This window comes from Canis lupus, chromosome 4 (genome assembly GCF_011100685.1).
Source record: "Canis lupus familiaris isolate Mischka breed German Shepherd chromosome 4, alternate assembly UU_Cfam_GSD_1.0, whole genome shotgun sequence".
NCBI lineage: Eukaryota > Metazoa > Chordata > Mammalia > Carnivora > Canidae > Canis > Canis lupus.
This window is the reverse complement of record NC_049225.1, coordinates 50,710,618-50,728,938: the sequence shown is the minus strand read 5'-3', so window position 1 is coordinate 50,728,938 and position 18,321 is coordinate 50,710,618. Positions and strand designations below refer to the sequence as shown.

Sequence of the window (18,321 nt, the reverse complement as noted above, 5' to 3'; positions counted from 1 at the left end):
GTGACCTCAGAAAGTCATCATTCCTTGGGGTTTCAGTTTTCTCATCTATAAAATTACACTAATACTACTAATTTCTTCCCACATCTTAGGGTGTTGTGAAAATAAAATGATACATTTGCTCATGCTAAATGTAATTTGCTTATGAATTCTTAACTACAGACCAAACCAAACCAAACTAAACCAAACTGCTACTACATAGCCTCATTTACTATGACAAATCTATCCTTTCTCTCTTTTCCCACACTCCTACCTGGGTTGCAGACCACTATTATGACCACCCAACCTTTCTGAGTCAGACTCTGAAGATGGAGTCAGGAAGGTGCATTTTAGCACACTCCCCTGATTCTGACACAAGCCAGAGTTTAAGACCACTGAAATAGATCATAGACCAAGATCCAAGGGGATCTTGGTAAATGTCTCTATCAACATTGGAAACTGAAACTACATTTCCAAAGATATACAGTGTTGGGGTTGAGTGGTATTTTGGATCTTTTCAAGGCTGTTTCAATGGTGTTGCAGCCAGAGTTTTGGTAGTACATTAATCCTTCCATGCTACTGCCCATCTTCCATATTCTCCTGCCCTCATGATGTTTCTATGTAAATTACATACAAAGAATAATAGTCAAATGGTCTTAAAGTATGTGTAATGACTCTCAGTGCACAACTATGGTAAAGACTAGTCTGATTCACCTATTTACAGTCAAGTCCTATGATTTAATTCAAATGTTGACATCTCAATTTGAATCTTCAATAGACATTTCAAATTTATATGTACAAACCAAACTCATTATTGTTCCTCTGAATCCACTCCTTCAATAACATTTCTCATTTGGTAAAAAAAAAAAAAGCATATCTATCCTTCCAACTGCTCAGACTTGGAGGGCAGTTGCTTTTCTATTTTCCTCATGGCTGATAGCAACAAATCATGTTGATTTTATCTTCAAAACATATCCAAAGTATGAGTTCCCAACAACCCTGCTGTCACCACTCTGAATTGAACCATCATCATCTTCTGCCCGAGGTTTTGCAAGAGTCACTTACCTCGTTCCCTTCTTTCTGCCTTTGCAATTCCAAAAGCCTATTCTCAACAGAGTGACCAGAGAATGCTTTAGAAACCAGAATCAAGTTAAGGTATAGTTGTCCCCTGTTATCTAGAAATAGAGTTCCTACAAAACCTTTAATAAGGCAAAATAGTGTAAAGCAAAGAGTATGTTTCCAAATGTTTACACTAGGCAGCTTTGCTTTTAGGAAAGACCTAGATTTGTACAGTAACAGCTTTTCTAATAAAAGCAAAAATTCTCTTTGGATTTCTTTGTTAGTTAAAGTCGGGTACTAAGGTAGGTCATTCCTAAAGGTGAACTGGCACAACTCAATCTTTTGGAAAGCAGGGATACCTGCTGGTAGGCTGAATAATGCCCTCCAATATGTCCATGTCATAATCCCCAGAACCGGTGAATGTTACCATATATGACAAAAAGAGATGTTGCACATATAAATACATTAAGGGCTTTGAACTGAGGAGATACTCTTGGATTTTTGGGGGATCTGATATAACTGCAACCATCTTTATGAGAGAGCTGAAATAGAGTCAAGGGAGAAGATGATATAATAATGCAAATAGAGACTGAAGCCACGTTCATTGAAAATGAAGGAAGGGACCACAAGCATAGGCATACAGGGGCCACTAACTCTGAAAAAAGGTAAGAAACAGATTCTCTCCTCACAACCTCTGGAAAGAATCATCCCTGCCAATACTTTGACCTCAGTCCAGTAAAACTGATTTTGCAATTCTGACTTCTAAAATGGTAAAGAAACAAATTTGTTGTTTAAAGCTGTTAAATTTGTTGTAATTTGTAATAGCAGTAATAGGAATCTAACACAGCTCTTCTTTATTCCCCCTAATCCTGAGTAAAATAGAAAGTTATCACAATGACCCACAAGTCCTCAAGCAATCTGCCCCCTGTCATCCACCTCATAACTCTGATCTCATCTCCTATTACTCTTCACTTTGCTCACTCTGTTCCAGCCACTTGACCTCCTTGCAGCTCCTCAGACACCCAGTCATGCCCCCTGCTCTTTGCCTTTGCTTCTTTCCATATCTGTAGTGCTTCTTCTCTCAAAATAGTTACATGATTGGAATTTTGCTTTCTTGGGTGTAATTCAACTGTCACCTTCTCACTGAGGGCTTTCCTGACCATTCTACTTGAAATCAGAACAGTTCTTTTCACCTCTCCATTCCCTATCCCACTTGCATGCTTTAATTTTTTTCCAAAGCACTAGGTTTTACTTATTAAAAGAATATAAGATCTATTTTTCTATACTTTATGCATGGCTAATGCCTACCACCCACTATGATGCTTGCACATAGTTGGTGCTCAAAATATTTTTGTTAATTGAAAGGAGCTGAAATGAATAAAATTCTAATCTAGCACAATGTCCAGCATGATTTGGCATGCAAGGAGAGATGGCTAGGCTCCAAGGAGAACCCTGACTCAGCTAAGTGAAAGTTTTATGAAGTTTAAGAAGAGGAGAGGCAGCTCACAAGTCCTGCCAAGGAAAGGCCTCATTTGACTTACTAAAAAAGCTGTGTGTAGTGGAAGGCATAGAGAGAGGAGCAGAACAAGGGTTAAGGTCTCTAACCTATTAATATTCATGGCACAATTATTTCTTGATTTCTGACCAATTATGTTAGCAATTCTCCCCCTTCCTTTGAAAAGAAACATGGAAAAGGAGTGCATAGAGATGGAAGTTAAATTTTCTTTTGCCTGTATTGAGTTATTTTTAAACTCTTCAGAAAGTCTCAAGGAAATGATTTAATGAGGAACCCACAGATTTTCAGACTTCCAGTGACAAAGGATGATCCATGAACAAAGTTTAGCTTCCTTAGCTTCTGTTCAGCATAAGGATGTATTATTCTATGCAAATTCCTCAGCAGTCGTAGTCACCCATTAGTAATGGCGTGATATACCACATTGCACACACCACACTGTACAGTGTAAGAGAAATTGATATCTTTGGGTCCTAAACCATGGATAGGATCCAAAGAAAAAGCCTGGCTGGAGCAGCTGCCGGGATGGAAGATAGTCTAGCTTATCTGTCAGTTCTCAAGTAGTTGCCTGAAGCTCTGAGGCCTCATCTAGAAGCGGTAAGGGAAAGTGCTGTTATGCTGAATTAGTGATGCTGGCTGTGAGCAAAGGAAAGCCATATATGTCAGGATCTTGCTTGCTTTGAGAGATTAGGATTTGCAAAACAAACTAATGGGAACCACTCTGTATTTTACATCCCTTTCTCTTCCGTGGATTGCCACTCTTGTCTAATATCCTATTAGGGACAGACAAAGCAAGTTAGAATGAAGTTAATTAATCTGGTCGAGCTTACATGTAATGAATGAAAGAGCAAAATGTCCCAAGGTTTACAGCAACTCTGGTTATCAGTGACTGCATGTGACATATTGAAGGATGGGCACTTACCGAATAGTACTTTGTGTGGAGCTTCCATGAATGAACAAAAACCTATTTTTCTAATGTTGATCTATCATTTCTCATGACATGCGCTATTTATCAGAAAATTGGCTCTCTAGTCACCAAATATGTGATGGTTATTGATAAGACGAGAAGACAAAACAGAAAGGAAAAAGGAAATCAGGCAACCAGGAAAGCACCCTGCCACTAATCTTCTTCATTATTGTGGTGGATTGCCGAATTCTTTCTGTTCTTGAAGTTGGCTTTGAGTCAGCCCCCTTTGGAGACTGCTGATTGTGTTACAAATATGGGTTTGACATGTAGCAGATGAGGATTTTTCAAAACACATGTTCAGTGAAGAGGGAGGTCACAGCTTAAATGAGATCAACACAGGTTCTTGGCCTGGCTTAGCTGAGAGGACCATGTACATAAAACCCCCTGGGGGACCATGCAGATACACCTGGGAACAACCTTATATCTTTTCATCAACCTCCAGATGTTCAGAGATCCCTTGTCATGGGGCCCTTCCTCAGGTTCTCCCATGATCTATCAGGGTTTTGGCCTCTTCTGGCAATTCTCAAGTATGTTTCTATCATCCTCCCTCATCATTTCTCTGCCCTGAAATTATCTTGTGGATAATCCTGGCAGCTCATCTCATACAGTGCTGCTCTGGGTAGTCGCAGGGCTTCTGGTGGTAGAATGTTTTCCTGCAGCTTTTACTCCTGATGGTGAGGAGAGTGTATGCCAGGTGACCAGTCAGAACAGATGGCCTCACTTTTTGTTTGGTTTTTATTTAAAATCAGGTTCTTCTCTAATGTCATGTATGTCAAAAGCTACTCCTACTAAGCAATGCATACTACATTAATTATTCCTAGACTCAAATTTACCCTGGAAGAAAATTTAGATGTTATAAAAGATCTTAAAATTTATTCATTTTATAAATTAAAAATGCATATGGTGAAGTAAATTCTAAAAATACACAGAAAAGCATGAAATAGAAGATAAAAGTCTCTTTTTTCTCTACTCCTCCTAAAGGATATGAAAACTTTCTTACGTATCTATCCAGAAATGAATCTCTATTTATATCTATATCTTTCTACTCTTTTTCTAATGCTAAGAATTGGGGTAACACTGTGTGTATTTGTCTACAATCAGCCTTTTATTTTTAATAATAATTAATTTTTTGCTGTGGAAAAGCTTTTTATTTTGATGAAATCTCAAAAGTTTATTTTTGCTTTTGTTTCCCTGCCTCAGGAGACATATCTAGAAAGAAGTTGCTCTGGCCAATGTCACAGAGTTGTTGCCTGTGTTCTCTAGGATTTTGATGGTTCCGGAGGTGAGACCTGAATAATCTGAAGATGGCAATCATGTGACCAACTCAAAGTCCAGCGCAAAGACCTTCTGATGGTAAAATGGCTTTGTATGTTCAAGGGGAAAGCACCATGGTGAGAGGATTTTGCATATCAACTCACACTGGCCCATAGACATCAGAGGCTGCAACAGAAGACTTTAGGAAGGCTGTGTGGGTGTGATTTTCACTGGAGGCCAAGGCAGCTCCCCTGAAAAACCAAGATCAAGTTGGTTTAAAACATATCGCAGAACCAAACCATGCTCATCATGTCCACCCCTACAAATTTAGTTGAAGCCCCCTTCATCTCCCACTTGGACCATTCCTGCCTGGTGTTGTGCCCTTCTCTCTTGCTTTCCATCAGTTGTTTTTCACATAACAGCCAAGCATGCTTTTAAAAACAAAATCAGTTATCATTCTCGGTCTAAAGTCCTCATGTAGTTTTTCACCCCCTAAGAGTAAAGGGACTTCCCTTACTTATGCAGTCAACCTCTCCACCATGAGATGATATGCATAATCTTCTCACCATAGTGCTTTCCCCTTGAACATACAAAGCCATTTTACCATCAGAAGGTCTTAACACTGGAGTTGGAGTTGGTCACATGATTGCCACCTTCAGATTATTCAGGTCTCACTTCTGATGTCACATCCTCCATAGGCCATTCCTGAACACTATATTGAAAGTAACTCCATCCCGAGTCCTAGTAGCTCTATCTCTGTTTTATTTTGTTTAGTGTTTTATCACTATATAATATCTTACATACTTATTTGTTTGTTAATTAGTTTTCAATCTCTCCCAACAGGAAGGTATATTCCTGAAGGACAGAGTTTTGTTTGGCACTTTATCCTCAGCATAGCTGACTTAATTCATATTTGAGTGTTTAATTAATATTGGCTAACAACAATGCCAACATCTGTTCTTTTAACTGCATCCATGTAGTACTTTCACATCACATTCACTTATGAAGGCCCAAAATAAAAACAACTTCACAGCAGGCATGTTTGGTTTGGAGAACAGAAAAGAGTGTGGTTACTGGCTTAAGGATTTTTTGTCAAATATTTAAAGCACTGTCATGTGGAAGAGTGGCTCTGAGGTCAAGTCACTTCAACAGGACTAGTAGGAATTAGCAGACATTGACTTAGCTTCATACAATCCACAGAAGTTAATCCCCAAATTGCCAGATCAATTTCTCCCTCTTGTGAAAGGAATAATTCTTTCTTGCTGAGAGAGATGCTAAGTCAATCTATTAATAAAGGGCTGGGAAGAGAGGGCAATGAAAGGGAGAAGGGAAGGAGCCTTAGTGGGAGCAGAGGAAGAATTTTTAAAGGGGAAGATAGTGACCAAACAGCAGTATACTGAGAGAAAAGGGTGGGAGAAGAAAGGATTTTGTGATGTATTTGGGTCCCCTTTAGTGCAAATGAATGAAGAATAGAATTCCTTTCTCATTATTTTTGGATAGTGACTATACTTTTTGAATATAAACTCCCTCTGAGACTGAATCAACTGGGTTTCTGGATTATGATGGTTACATTAAAAAATACACTTTAAAACAACTAACTGAGGGATCCCTGGGTGGCGCAGCGGTTTGGCACCTGCCTTTGGCCCAGGGTGCGATCCTGGAGACCCGAGATCGAATCCCATGTCGGGCTCCTGGTGCATGGAGCCTGCTTCTCCCTCTGCCCATGTCTCTGCCTCTCTCTCTCTCTCTCTGTGTGTGACTATCATAAATAAATAAATAAATAAATAAATAAATAAATAAATAAAATAAAACAACTAACTGAAAGTGTGAAAAGCTGCCTGATAAATAAGTTAGTAGCTTGCTATTTGAAATTTAAGCAGAACCTCAAAGACAATTTGCAGGAGGCGAAAGTCTAGATTACCTTCTAAAGGCTGCTCCAATTCAGCAGACTATGGCTCTATCTCTAGTCTACTGACAGGCAGGAAGAGCTTCTGAGGTGGAGGAGTAGAGCAGAGGGACCATTACATTTTCTCACAGATGGCTCCTGGATGAAAGTTGGCCACTGCAGGACTGGAAATGGATATAATAATGGCACATTGATTGTTTCTGTTTTCCCATTTAAAATTTCATGCTAGAATCACTTGCAGGATATAGAAAATGGAACTGTTAGGGGACAGAACAGGAAATGAGGAACTGGGTTCTTCTGTTCAGGGTTGGGTATGTGACCTCGGGTCAGTCACCAAACTCTGTATGCCCTCTTCTGCCATCTACACACAGGGGAATGGTATTCTCTGTGGAGAAAAGGTGATTCGGCTTGGAGCTGCTCTGATCTCAGCAAAAACTGGGCCCAGGTGAGCTAGGAAGCAGGTAAACTGGGAGCAAGGGCATTGGAGCGTGGTTGTACGTGTGTGTGAACTTGGGAGGCCCCTTCCCTCTCTGGGCCTCACTCTGTTTATTGGGAATAAAGAGCACTAGACAAGACACTCTGGAAAGCTCTCCTAACTCTGACAGTCTGTTTAGTAAAGTTTCAGGTCAATATATTTTGCAGTTGCATAATCCTCAGAAAGCTAAGGTTTAGAATAAAATTGGGATATACAAATAAGGTAGAGAATGGCATCAATAAAGAAATGAAAATAATTAGGCCAGAAAGGCACCAGTTAGAGAATGGAAAATCATAAACTTGGTTAGACAAGGTAACTTTATAGGTGGCCATGAAAGAAAAGTAAATTCTCAGTAGACTCTTCCATTACAAGTATTTCTGCAATGTGGAGAACTATAGATGAGGACTCTTTTTTTCACTTCTTTCTTACTCTTCATGGCTGGTCTGAAAACTAGATTTTCCTTAAGGTGCACATCATGTGTATACGCACACACAGTTCTCTATGATCTATCCCATTTGCCTTTTCTATTTTATCTCTCTACCATCCCTCCTGATTTTTTATGAAGGTGGCCACTTTGGACCCTTCCTCACAAAGACTTTGTACTTTGCTATCTGTATTAGCTTGCTCAGGCTACCATAACAAAATGCCACAGACTGGGTGACTTTAACAACAGAGATTTTTTTCTCTCACAGTTCTGAAGGCTTCAAGTCCAAGATCAGGTGCTGGCAAATTTGGTTTCTCCTGAGTCCTCTTTCCTTGGCTTGCAGATGGCTACCTTCCCGCCGTGCCCCCACATGGCCTTCTCTCTGTGCTCTGGTGTCTCTTCCACTTCCTATCAGGACTCTACTCATATGGGATTAGTGCTCCACCTTAATGACCTCATTTTAACTTAATCCCCTCTTTAAAGTTCCTATCTCCCAGTACACTCACATTCTGAGCTACTGGCGGTTAGGACTTCAACATAGGAATTTTGGGGACACAATTCAGCTCATGACACTATCTCACAGATTTTATTCAAATGTTTGCCTGTTGGAATGTCTTGTCCTCTTTTTTATCTTTCCAAATCCTATGCTTTCCTTAATTCCATCTTAAAAATCCCCCTTTTCCTTCCCTTTCATTTATTGCCCATCCCTCTGTAACTGGATTTTAATTGAGGAAGTAACACTTATACATGGTATAATAATAATAGCACAAAAGTGCTATCATGTAAATGATAGTACTCTTTAATACCTATGACCCCATCCAGAGTGCCTGTCCTAGCAAAAAGTTAATACTAGTTTTTGAAGACTTGTCTAACCCACAATACCATTAAGCCACACTAACATAGAGAAAAGGAGTAATTCTAACAGAGGGATGGACAATGACATCCTAGTCTGTGGCAAATACTCTTACACAAAGACTCTCCTCATTCCTGATGATTAGGAGTGCTCCCTGCCTAAGCAGCGGGGCATAGAGAAGACTTAGGCTTTATGAATCACACAGGCTTGGATTTTAGTCACAGCACTAGAACATACTAATTGTGTATTTTGTTTCACCACTTTGGGTCTCTATTTACTTGTCTATTAAATAGGAACAATAATTATACCTTCTCCAGGGAGCTGTAAGATGAAAGAGGTTGCTTGTGAAGTGCCATGTAAGTGGCACCTAATAGTGCTAAGGATATGTTTTTCCTTTTTGTTGCTGTCTGGGTCCCTTCAGGACTCTGCTACTACTTCCTCACTCATGGAGGTCACGTGACTCTCAGCCTGTCCTGTGGCTGCTTTGTGGTCAGGACCCAAGGGGATGCAGTTTTATACCTTTGAAGAATTATCCACTAATTCTAACTCAATGCCTACTTAGGTGATTAATAAACATTGAATGAAATTAAAACTGGATTTTTTTGGCACAAAAAAGGCAGAGCATCATAGTTTGTGGTAGAAACATGTGGGTGAGTAACCCAGTTCTGTCACCTAATTGAAGTGTGGCCTCAGGCAAATCATTTAAGTTTCTCTCCCCTCAGGTTTCTTATCTACAGAATGTGGGTGGCCATCTCTACCTCACAGGATTGCCGAGGGAAAACTGAGGGAAGCACCTGAGCTGCTGCAGGAAACACAGTTATATAGAACTACAAAGATCTTTCTTAGCTTTTGTTTTCTCTTCATGTGAAATCCTCCCTTTGGGTACACAGTGTCCCCATTTCTCCTATTTGTATACCTTTCCTCATATTGATAGCTCATAATAATCAAGGGCTGGGGGGAATAAAAGAAACTGAAGTCTGTGCAAATGTCCTAAGAATCATTCTTTTCTTAAATTCTATCAGTTTCAAACTGCATTGCTACACTTTTCTGTTCTACTGTCAGACTGACTTGAATGAGTCATCTCTATAATAGTCATTAGAGAAAGCCTCACCTGATAATTTGCTTAATGATATAATCCACATTGTTCTGCGCATGCTCATCCTCCTAAACTACAGTCAGCAAGTGAGACTTGAGGAACACTCTTCTGTAAACAAACTCCAGGCTATGGGTTATTTGGCCTCGGAGGATGACAAGAATAACTCCCTGGTTAGGTTCTAGAGAGACAGAGAAAGAAGACTGTAAAAGAGGCTGTTCTATGCTGTCCACATCCTTCTCAGAGCTGAGGGACTCTCAGTGAGTTCCTCTCCTGGAATTATCCTCAATAAAGTCTTCTAATTCAAGTTTACACCTCTTCCCCCCAGGGTAGCCCAAAGCCAGGACTGGTTTGCAGGTGTAGACTAGACCTTGCTTCAAGGCAGGACAACTCTACAAAAGCATCTAATTCCAGACCTCCTGTGGGATCTGAGGAGGCCTTTCTTGCTTGTGCATTATTGCTTAATACCTCCCTTTGCCCAGTCCTGCTTCCTTCACTCGCCTGCAGGTATTGATCCTGAGGCAACATCCTGCAACCAAATCTCCCTCTCTGAGTCTATTTCCCAGGGGAACCAACCTAAGAACAGATTCCTGAACTTCCACTATTCAACACAGTCCACACCAATTTCTCTTAAATATCAGGTCTCCATATGTTTGCTTATTAATCCTCTTTAAATTCAGCAACCAGTGGGACTAGTCTTGATGTATGCTTATTCAGCCTTCTGAGGAAAGTCTTTTTGGTTCATGTTGGACAACTTCTAGTTTTGAGAGTTCTTTCTCCTATTGAACAGGAAGCATCCTGCCTGGTGTCTATCCATTGTTTTCATTTTCCAGGTAGGGCTTTTAAAATTGGCTCATTCATTCTTCCATGAGGGCTGTTCACATTACCACCTTGGTGGAGTTTTTAAACCGGATCCATGAGGACCTCATCATAGTCCAAGAACTAGACCAGACAACATTTTAGGTGTTTCTTAGTCCTGAGGGTTTCTGATTCCAGGAAGTTTTTTTCAGGTAGGCTGTTCCTAACAAGATGTCCTCTCTTTCACAACCTCCACCTTCCATGCAGACTTAGATGCCCCAGACTATAAAGAGGCAGTAGCAAAACAAACTTTCTTCTAATTCGTCTTTTGTTGTTCATTATAGTAAAATGAGGGTGAAGATTTGGGGGCTCTTAGCTCCATGGTTTTCAATTTGACCCCATGTATCTCCTTTCTTATAAACCAACTTAGTTTTGTGAAGTCTCATCAACCCTGCTGTGCTCTGAAAGTAGGACAATTGTCAGTGTTATTTTTAATCATGTAGCACTCAGGAAGATAATGATATTGATTAAAATGTGAGCCCAGAAAGGTAATTCTCTTGGAGGGGAATACTTAGAAGAACTGTGTTCTGTCTCTGAGGCTCCACTAGGTGACATTTTATTAGAGAAGTATTGTTATTATGCTTATTAGTTTTAATTGCTCAAGCTATTATTCTTAAAGGAATAGTAGTTAAGTTCCTTGAAAATTTATTTATTTATTATTTTTCGAAAAACTATTTATTTGAGAGAGAGAGAGAGGGAGAGAGAGCACTTGCAGAGGTGGGGGGAGGGCCAGAGGGAGAAGCAGACTCCCTATTCAGCAGGACACGGGGCTTGATCCCAGGAATCATGACCCTAGTCAAAAGCAGACACCAACCAACTGAGCCACCCAGGAGCCCCAGTTCCTTGAAGATTTAAATGACTGTATTTCCATGGGTAACTATAGTGATGATTCTAAAACAAAAGTTTATCATATTTTTTAAGATAAAATATTCAGGTGTGTGCCTGTCAAACCTAGCTTAATCCAAAGAGACAAAATTTCTAAATAGGTGAAGGGTATTAAGAGATACTAACTGCCAGTTATAAAATAAGCGACAGTGATGAAAAATATAGCATAGGGAAAATAGTCAATGGTGCTGTAATATTGTGTGGTGACAGATTAATCTTGGTGAGCATTGCATAACGTACAGATTTGTAGAACTGCCAATTCACTGTGGTACATATGAAAGTAATACAACATTGTATGTAAACTATACTTCAATTAAAATAATAATAATAATTAATAATAATAAAGATTTCTAACCTTGGTTCTGACACTGATTTATTGTGTGCCTTTGTGAAGTCCCTTTTCCTCTCTGCAGTGATTTCTTCTTTGAAATAAGAAAGGAAAGTCAAATAGATAATCTTCTAAGGTCTCTTTACTTCTGGTACTTCTAGTTCTATTTCTTTCATTAATGTGTTTAAATTATAGGTTTTCTAATACCCTCGTCACTAAATTTGTGATAAAGACTTAAATGTAACCACTGGTTTGTTTATGAAATACTTTATGTGAAATAACATTGTGATTTTAACTATTCTAGATTTTTATTGTTTTAGAGGGCCTGTGAGAGGCATTTCTTCTCTTACTGAGTCTTGGAATCTTTTATTTTGAGCCAAACAACTTTAGCAGCTGACAACCTCTTTTCTATCTTTCAAGTTGTTGTGGAATGAGTTTCTTTGAAACCTGGAGGAACTCATCTGAGAGAGCAAGAGAGGTCTTCACAGATAATTATCAGCATTAGACAGGTGACAGCCCTCAAATCTCTTGTCCAGTTCTGCAAAAATAAAATAAATAAAAAAGCCCACCTCTTTTAAAGTTTCTATTTTCCAGATTGCTTTTACCTGAACTATAAAAGATCCTACTGAACAGAGGGTTATAATACTTTACAATGTCACAGAATTTTTTCCTATCTTTCTATCTAGAATACAACAAAACAAAACAAAACAAAACAAACAAACAAACAAACAAAAAAAACCCAGGAAGGATTGTGCCTTCAGAGCCCAATCTCCTCTGAGTATATGAATTTGGGCTCAGGAAAAGGCAGTGTTAACTCTTGAGGAGCATTAGTGCTCTAAAGTGACATTGAATGAGGCTGCATTAATTGTATGGTTTGAAATCTTCCTCACCTTCTACTCTCCTCACCCCAAATTCACAGGACCTAGAAAGGACTTTGCTCGTTGTCTGGCTCCATATTTTTTAAAGGGTGTTCCATGAAATAAGAGCCACTGTGGGAAAAAGAAGTGGCTCTTTTGTCAAAGAAGTTTTAGAAAGGCTGTAAAGAATACTTCCCTTAAATAGTCACAGTGTACATTAGCATTCTCTAATTCCTCCAGGAAGAGAATCTATTTGTATGACCCCATTGTTTTGTTCACCTATGGAATACTTTGGGACATATAGCTCTAATTTAATTGTTTTATTTTTTAGGTAATGAAGAAACAGAGTTTAGTCAGGAATAAAATCAAGAATTTCATCACAATAAAAATGGAGGGGCATAATTGGGCTCAGAACCCTTTATCTCCTATCTTTAAGCTCTGTTCTTTTCCTCCATACGTTCTAATTGCAGATCCAAATCTAGACTATCTTCTACAATTTTACTAAGTGTAATATGGATTAAAGCAAAAATGGACCTTGTCAATGTTGCTTAATATATTACTAATGAGCAAAGTAAGTACTGGTGATGTTAAGTGACCTTCTCAAGGTCGTACAACTAAGTAGGAGCAGAACTAGGGATAAGAGATGAATTTGCTCCATCTCTGTCAGGGGATAGATGGCATCTATAATCAAGTCATTTGTCCACTTTAACCCATACCTTTGAATAAAGAATGAAGATTACATCTAAATTATTCCATGCATATATCATTGTCAGCCATCAACAACTTCAGCTGGAAAGGATTGCTTCTTTCCCTAGCAGAGGAATGTGACAACAGGACAAACAAGTTTTGATGATACGGTTTTGAAAAGGAAGAACCAAGAAAAACAAGGTAAAAAAAGGTCAAATATATAACTGTGAACATAACCTCACTTTCTTTAAAGTTTGGCTTAGACTAGTTTAGTAAAAATTGGGTTATCAATAGTTTTTTTAAAATTCAATTCCAGCTGTGAATAGTAATGACAAAGAGCTCAAATATTAAAGATACTAACAACTGTGGAAATACAGATAGGCACCAGTTATTAAATGTTTATGCAGTGCCAGGCGCTGTGCTAAGGACTTAAATACACAACTTTCCAGTGACTCTACAAGGTCAGTATGCCCATTTTATGGATAATCAAGCTGAAGCTCAGAGAGGTTAAGAGATTAGTAAAAGTTCACCCAGTAACCAGTGGTAGATTGACTTGAATCTATGAAGTTAGTTTTTACAGCTAGTGTCCTTAAATATCTTACACTACTAAGGAAATGCCATATTGAAAATCAAATCTGAAAATATGGTGTTAGATGTGTCTTCCTTCTCTGAATGCTCCCTTGGCTAGCAGGAAGCACAAAGTCCCCTTCCTTCCACACATTTCTGACAGTGAGTCCATTGCTGGCCACTCCCTAAGTAAAGTTATGTGCTGTTTTATACTCTGAGGGCTCTTAAAGGATGAACACAAACACTTCTGATTTCATGTATAATGGGATTATGTGATTTGGAGAAGGAACTGGGATGCAGGCAACCTTCCAAATTCTATAAAGGAAGAGTTTGCCAAAGAAAATGATGATGTGAATAAGATGACCTTAAGTGTAGTCTGAGTAAGAAAATTGATCTAAAGTAAGTTGGCAGCTTTCCAAAGTGTACTCATTGCCAAGATGCCAGTCCATTTAACATACTCTGTAATAACCTTTGCTTTCTCTTATAACCAAGGTGATAGTAGTGGCATCCTTGATTTTGGAGAATGAACAACCTCAATTTGAAGGGCTGGTTCCATGGCTTTGGGAAGGCTAAAGTATCATGCAGACTTCTAGGAGTTCCAGGGGCTGGCTTCCTCTTGCTGATTGTATCTTCCTCCCGCAGCCATTGTGGTGATGGGCCCTTTCTCTTGTTTCCAGGGAAATAAAGTTACTCCTGTTTTATGAATTAGATGACTTTACTAAAAACTTGGTCAAAGGGAGAGATTACATTTGCCCTGCAAAGTTTTCTGCCATCTTTGCCCTCCCCTTTTCTCCCTTTCTTTTGCTTCTCCTTATTCCCTCTTTCCCTGTTGGGGACAAATTCCCATTCCTGTCACTAGCAGGAGACTTTGCCCTACTCTTAAGGCCCTATGTAAGCTGAAATGCATTTCCCACAGCCACTCAATGACCTCAAGAGAAGCACTAAGGACAATCTTCCAAGAAATGTGGCTTGTTCCTTAAGAGAAACTCCATAACATACCATTGGTAATAGAATTTTCTCTAGTTGTTATAACCAACCACATGTGCTTGAAAATAGCAAAATTGTGTCTCTTCCTCCAAATTCTGTACTTCTGACTTCTCACTAATGCAGCCGACCTTTCTTCCTACTTATTTAATACTAGTAGTTTACTAAGAAAATGGTTCTTTTGAAAATACTATGCCTCTAAACCATCTATTATCTCATGTCTCCTTACCTTATATAAGGGAAGTAGGGAGAGTGTTGCTAGATGTACTCTAAAGATAAAAAGAATTGGGGTTTAGTAAGGTGAAATGATCAGTCAAAACACAACCTTTACATATCTGCACCAATGCCCTTGTTATTCTTTGGTGTACTCCATTACCTCTGATACACAGCCCTCAAAATTTATTTTAGATCACCGGCATGCACACACTGTGGTAAGCTCTGCAGTTCAGTTCTGGGGCTGGAGGCTACCACAAAGGGAGAAAAAGAATAAACAAAGAAATAAGGACAAGGAAAATTTCCATTATCATTGGTCTTCTAAGAGTTTTGGTGAATTCATCTGGGAGCTGCTTTTCTCTACTCTGCAGAAGGAATGTACTCTTGTATTTAATTGGATCATTATTAAAGTTTAAATAGCTTCCTTTTGCTCTTGGGTCAAAAATCCAAAGTCCTGAACAAGTTTCTGAGTGATCTGCCCCTATCTCTTCTTTATCCTCAGCTGATTTATCTGTTTCCTCCCTTAGTCTAGCTTCAGCTACTTGGCCTCTTTGTAGTTCTTCAATTGAGCTATGCTATCTTCTATCTTAGACTTCTCCCACCTGGTCCACTTTTTCTGGTTTTATGATTTCTGCTTGTTTCCTCTTTTAAAAATCCCTCCTACTATCCTTTGTTGAAGAGCCTGCTCCATTTTGCTCTATACAGGACATTATTTTTTATGGTCTCTAGTTCCCACAGAACTTATTAAGCTCTGAGGGTTATGCTTTGTGTAGTTCCAGGTTCATAATAGGCTTTCAATAAATAATGTTGAATGAATATTTGAATGAATGAATGGCAGCATGGCTGAGTGTTTTCTTTCTGTCTGTGCTCAGCTCATTTATTTGCCCATTCTACAAATACCTCTGGGACCTCACCTCCTTGTGTGTGTATTAAAGGGGGACAAGAGTTTGATCTTTGATAGGCCCTGCCATCTGACACTTACAATGGAGTAGGTAGTTGCCTGGGAGGCAGTTATGGAGAGCAGTAACTGAGCACAGACTTTGTCTTTGCCAAACCTTCTTATCTACAACCTTCCAGAATCTCCTTAAGACTGCCCAACATGTTCCATACCCAATACATTGTGATGACCTTTTAAGATGCCAGGTCAGCTGTATTAAAACAAGCATGGCTCCTCAGTCCTGCTGCAGTTCCAGTGATTTCTAGGCTCTGCTTTTGCAATTTCTGAAAGAACTGCAAAAACTCATAGGATTAGTAGCTAAATTTAATCTGTTTATTTATCATGAATGGAGAAAGGCAGTTTGGCTACTTCCTCCTAAAGGGAAAACATTTTAAAATTACTCGTTAGAGTGCTTATCCCAATTTCTCTCAACTTTCAGAGCCCACAGAAGCCTAACTCCTTTTCAAAAAACTCCCACAACTAACCTGGTCTATTGTTAATTTTCTGTATACATTCTCTCTCTCATTTTGTCACATAATCATGTAAACTCACATATTATTACATAAATAATTTTGCATTGTTGTTTAGCTATTTTAGAGGGGTATATGTGTATTCTGTCTCCTTATGGAATTTCTTGAGGACAAGAACATGTGTACTTCATTTATAAACCCCATTGTGTTTAGTATGGTCATAAACATTCCTTAAGAGATCAAAGACATAGGTCCCATATCAGTATGCCACGTATTGGGTTCTCCAGAAGTAGACACTGAAATGAAGTTCGGCTTGCAAGATATTTGTCAGGCATTGATGCATGTAGAATAAAGGCGGGACTTCTCCCTGGGCAGATGCAGACATCCAACTGGGAGGCAGACCCAACAAAGCCTTAGCTTCCCCCACAGAATTCTTCCACAAAGCACCAAAGTGACAGGACCTTTAGAACTTCCAGCCCCCTTTTCAATTAGTCATGGTATGTGAGTCTCCTCAATAAGGGCATACCCTTGTGTGGCTTTCTACCATTGGAGCAAGTCCTGGAGAAGCTGACAGCTCAGGTTGTCTGCTGACAACTGAGGTAATATGTCCTTCCTTGAATGGGAATCTGGGTGGCACACATCTTGTCCACCATAAAGCAGGTGACACCACTCAACAAAAGCCTAATGAGATTAAAGTTTGATAAATACCTGTGAGATGGAATCCCATTGGCCAGATCTGTGGTTAAGTTGAAAGATCACTGTATGAACCCAGACTCTACCTAATTAGGAAAAAATAGTGATGACATCTTGGTGTGGGGATGATATGGGGCAAATGATGAATCCCCAAAAGTTAAAAGGATGCTGGACACATAGGAAAAATTATATCTTTAAAATTGATTCAGGACTCTTCCTTTCCGTAGACAGTTTCCATTAAATGAGTGCAGAAACGCTTCCCACCCAACTATAGTTCCTTAACAATGCCTGAAATCGTGATAACATATTATCATCCAGCTCATATAAAAGCCTATAAAATAGCAATAGCTACTTCTTACTGAAAGCCTACAATGTAGTAGGTATTTTATTTTATTTATTTTATTTAGTAGGCTCCACACCTATCGTAGAACCCAGCACAGGGCTTGAACTCACAACACCAAGATTAAGACCTGAGCTGAAATAAAGATGTGGATGTTTAACCAGTTGAGCCATCCAGACACCCCAAGTACAAGGCATTTTGTGTATTTATTTCTTAATATATGTGGGATTATAACCCAGGTTCTGTGCTAAGCACTTTTTTTGGGATCTTCTCATTTAATTATAACATTATAATGTCAATTCTATTTACATTGTATATTCTATTATTCTTATTGTAGAGATAAGGAAATTGAAGTTTAATAAGGGGAAACGACTTGTCCAAGGTCACAGCTAGTAAATTGCAGAACAAGATTTTAATCCAAGCAGTCTGACTCTAGGGAGATTTTAAATTTTCTTTACAAGGACACTACTTTCCCACTACAGGTACTTGCTTATTTTTTGAAATTTGCTTTCATAACTCCTTTAGGGCTTCAGGGCCTCAGGGGGTTGCCTCTGGTTTTAAAGGGTAGAAACTATTCTGCTTAATAATAGCAAGGTAAAGAATTCAAGTTCTCTAGGAAGAGAATGAGAGGGGCCAGACTGACTGGTCCTTGTTTGGAGAAAGAATCAGAAAGTAAACCTGTCCTACATCATACCTATAGCAGCTCAGCTGAATGTCTTTAGGGGAATAAAAAGGGGGAATTGAAGTTAAAAAAAAATATCATGTATAATGATATAAACTTCCTCCTTATTCTTGTATAAAAGCTGCAGTAAAATTGACATGGCTCATGAAGACATTTTTATGGGTGATTCTTCCCAAGACTTGAGGAGGTGTTGAGATCTGCATCCGAATGGATGCTGGGTGATTATGGAGACAACCCATTGAGACAAAGTATCCCCAGGATAGAGGGTAACTGATAACTGAGTTTCTCTTTCATTTAAAA

At 39.0% G+C, this 18,321-nt stretch overlaps 1 long non-coding RNA gene across 16 annotated transcripts in view; it reads right to left on the bottom strand.

Annotated features, from left to right (window-relative positions):
- Positions 1-4,677: 4,677 nt before the first annotated feature.
- Positions 4,678-18,321, bottom strand: part of LOC102156270 — a 55,436-nt gene continuing 41,792 nt past the window's right edge. For 9 of the 16 annotated variants that reach the window (XR_005358301.1, XR_005358304.1, XR_005358307.1 and 6 more), the window contains 7 exons: positions 17,015-17,085; positions 14,916-14,955; positions 13,165-13,259; positions 11,619-11,685; positions 9,539-9,701; positions 6,691-6,839; positions 4,678-5,020 (listed from right to left, as the gene is read on the bottom strand). This is a non-coding gene — a long non-coding RNA (uncharacterized LOC102156270). Of the gene's footprint in view, positions 5,021-6,690; positions 6,840-9,538; positions 9,702-11,618; positions 11,686-11,992; positions 12,130-12,481; positions 12,581-13,164; positions 13,260-14,915; positions 14,956-15,062; positions 15,151-17,014; positions 17,086-18,321 lie in introns of all 16 variants that reach the window. The other 7 variants (XR_005358312.1, XR_005358311.1, XR_005358314.1 and 4 more) reach the window with 7 other exon arrangements.